Consider the following 2,503-nt stretch of genomic DNA (forward strand, 5'->3'; position numbering starts at 1 on the left):
TGTGAGATGTTACTCTGATTCAATAGTGAATAATATTGTGGACTTAAAAAACAAAATACAATCATCTATGTGGTCTGGCATTATCATGGCCAAAATTGAAATTAGATATTGGCATCACAATAATGGTTTTACATATCATCATTTTAAATTTACCACTTAATAAATAAAATAAGAAATTTAAGTATTTGACAAAATAGAATATTGTATGCAAAATTACCCACTGCAAATTAATTGAGAACTCTTTATGAGTAGAGGTGCCTTTCAGTAAGGAAACTCCCTTTACAACTACTGATTGACACAAGCTTTAAAATACATAATTTTAGAGAATTGCCTAGGGACACTGAGAGGTTAAATGACTTGCTAAGAGTCATTCAACCAGTATCTGCCAAATGTGGGCTTAAACTCTGGTCTTTCTGATTCTGAGGTTAGCTTTCTATCCACTGCAAAATGCCAGCCACAGAGAGTGTGTGTCTATTATGTCTGTGTGTCTGTGTGTCTGCATGCCTGTGTGTGTATGTGCGTGTATTTAATTGATAAATTTTAATAAATCATTCAATACTAGCAAATAATTCTATTATCTTATCTTTAAAAAATGAGTCAATTTCTTAAATTTCAGTTTCTATCCTACTTTTAATAGCTAACAGAATTAACAAGATCCTATAGAATTAACAAGATCTAAAACTTTAACGATGTAAGAACCATTTTCAATTGAATCAATTGAATATAGGCTTTAGTCAAATTGCATTAAAACGTTTTTGATCAGTTTAAATGTTTGTTTAGTCCATTTAGATAGCCATTAGGTAGATCAGAATGAGAAATTTCATTTATTTTTTCTGCATTTATTGGTTGAGGAATCTTGTTCAAACCCTGTGGATCACATCTCTGCTCAGACTTTTTCTATTAAACGCCTCTGTCGCCAAAAAAAAAAAAAAACTAAAAAAAAAAAAACCCTGTGGATCAGTAGTATCAAATTCAATTAGAAAAAGATCCTTGTAGGCCAGAAATTGACTTAGAAAAACTTAAATTATCACCATCTATGTTTCACTGTACTTCGTTTATTTTAAAAATATTTTCTTAAATATATTTTAATCTCATTCCTTTTTACTCTGGTACCTCTTTGGTGTGGATCTTCTCTAAAATAATAAGATTCTTAGAATTAGGAATTCAAACAATTAAACAGGTAGAAGAGAGAAAGACAGAGAAAAAGAGACAAAGACAGAGACACAGAAACAGAGACACAGAGACAGATAGAGAGTATAATTATCCACCTGAGGAAGAATCAGTATTGAGAATTGCTTCAGTTTGTTTGACAACTAGTTTTGGTTTTTTTTTTCATTTATTTTGACTATTCTGTTAGTTTTTTAATAATCTTTTTGAAATATATCGATGCATTTTTACATTATTGCAATGATTTTATTTAGAGTAACTGAACATTTTATTAAAATGTTTTCTTGTTTGTTCTAGGCTACTGATTCTCTTTAAAAAAACTTTTTGAGCTCTACTTTTACTTCTGATAATTTTCTTTAATTCTTTATTATAATTCCTAAACATTATGAAACTTTGTTCAGTTCTTATTGTATAGCCACTGGCTACTTGATTAAGGTTCTGCCTATGAGGAATCATTATTCAGACTCAGGAAAGCATGGATGGAAATGAAACAAAAATTTATTAAAAGAAGTTAAAACTTCCTTCTCTCTTTCCTCTCGGCCTGGATGGCAACAGCATGGGTAAGTGCCATGGTCTTCATACTGCCAGGAAGCTCCACAGCCACAGGAGAGACCACAACTTGAATATAAGAGAATATAAGTGGCACAACTGAATATAAGAAAGCACATTTGGGCACTGCCTTGAAGGCCAACCCATTTGGAGGAGCATCCCAAGCCAAAGGGATTGTCTTGGAAAAAGTTGGTGTAGAAGCCAAGCAACCCAATTCTGAAATCAGAAAGTGTGTTGATTAAGTTGATTAAGAATGGCACAAAATCACTGCCTTTGTTCCCAGTGATGGCAGCTTTAATTTTATTGAGGAAAATGATGAAGTTTTAGTTGCTGGATTTGGTCAAAAAGGTCATGCTGTTGGTGATATTCCTGGAGGCCACTTCAAGGGTGTTAGAGTTGCAAATGTTTCTTTTCTGGCCTTGTACAAAGGCAAGAAAGAAAGACCAAGATCATAAAAATTATATGATGTCCCTGTCATAGTAAAAAAACTTTCATGTGGAAAAAAAGAAGTTACAACACACAGGAAGGGATTGAGAGTGGGGGGAGAAATAAAAGAAGAGTCAAGTAGCATTGGTTCAGCCACTGGTCAGAGAAGACTGCGGCCCTGAGCAGGGGTCCAACCCAGGTTTTTATGTCTTGACTCTCATCCAGAAGGTAAAAAGTGAACTCTCTTTCTTTTACTTGACCAGGAATTAGGTAGAGGGTAAAGCCTAAGGAGATCAGGATACAAATTTTACATTAAACAATGAATCAATGGTAAAAGGGATCTCCAACCAATTTAAACAGA

The 2,503-nt window shown here is 33.4% G+C and overlaps 1 pseudogene; it reads left to right on the forward strand.

Moving 5' to 3' along the window:
* The first annotated feature begins 1,723 nt into the window (after nt 1–1,723).
* LOC141516078 (small ribosomal subunit protein uS12 pseudogene) lies at nt 1,724–2,171 on the forward strand (annotated as a pseudogene).
* The last annotated feature ends 332 nt before the right edge of the window (nt 2,172–2,503 follow it).

This window comes from Macrotis lagotis, chromosome 3, assembly GCF_037893015.1.
Source record: "Macrotis lagotis isolate mMagLag1 chromosome 3, bilby.v1.9.chrom.fasta, whole genome shotgun sequence".
NCBI classification, from domain to species: domain Eukaryota; kingdom Metazoa; phylum Chordata; class Mammalia; order Peramelemorphia; family Peramelidae; genus Macrotis; species Macrotis lagotis.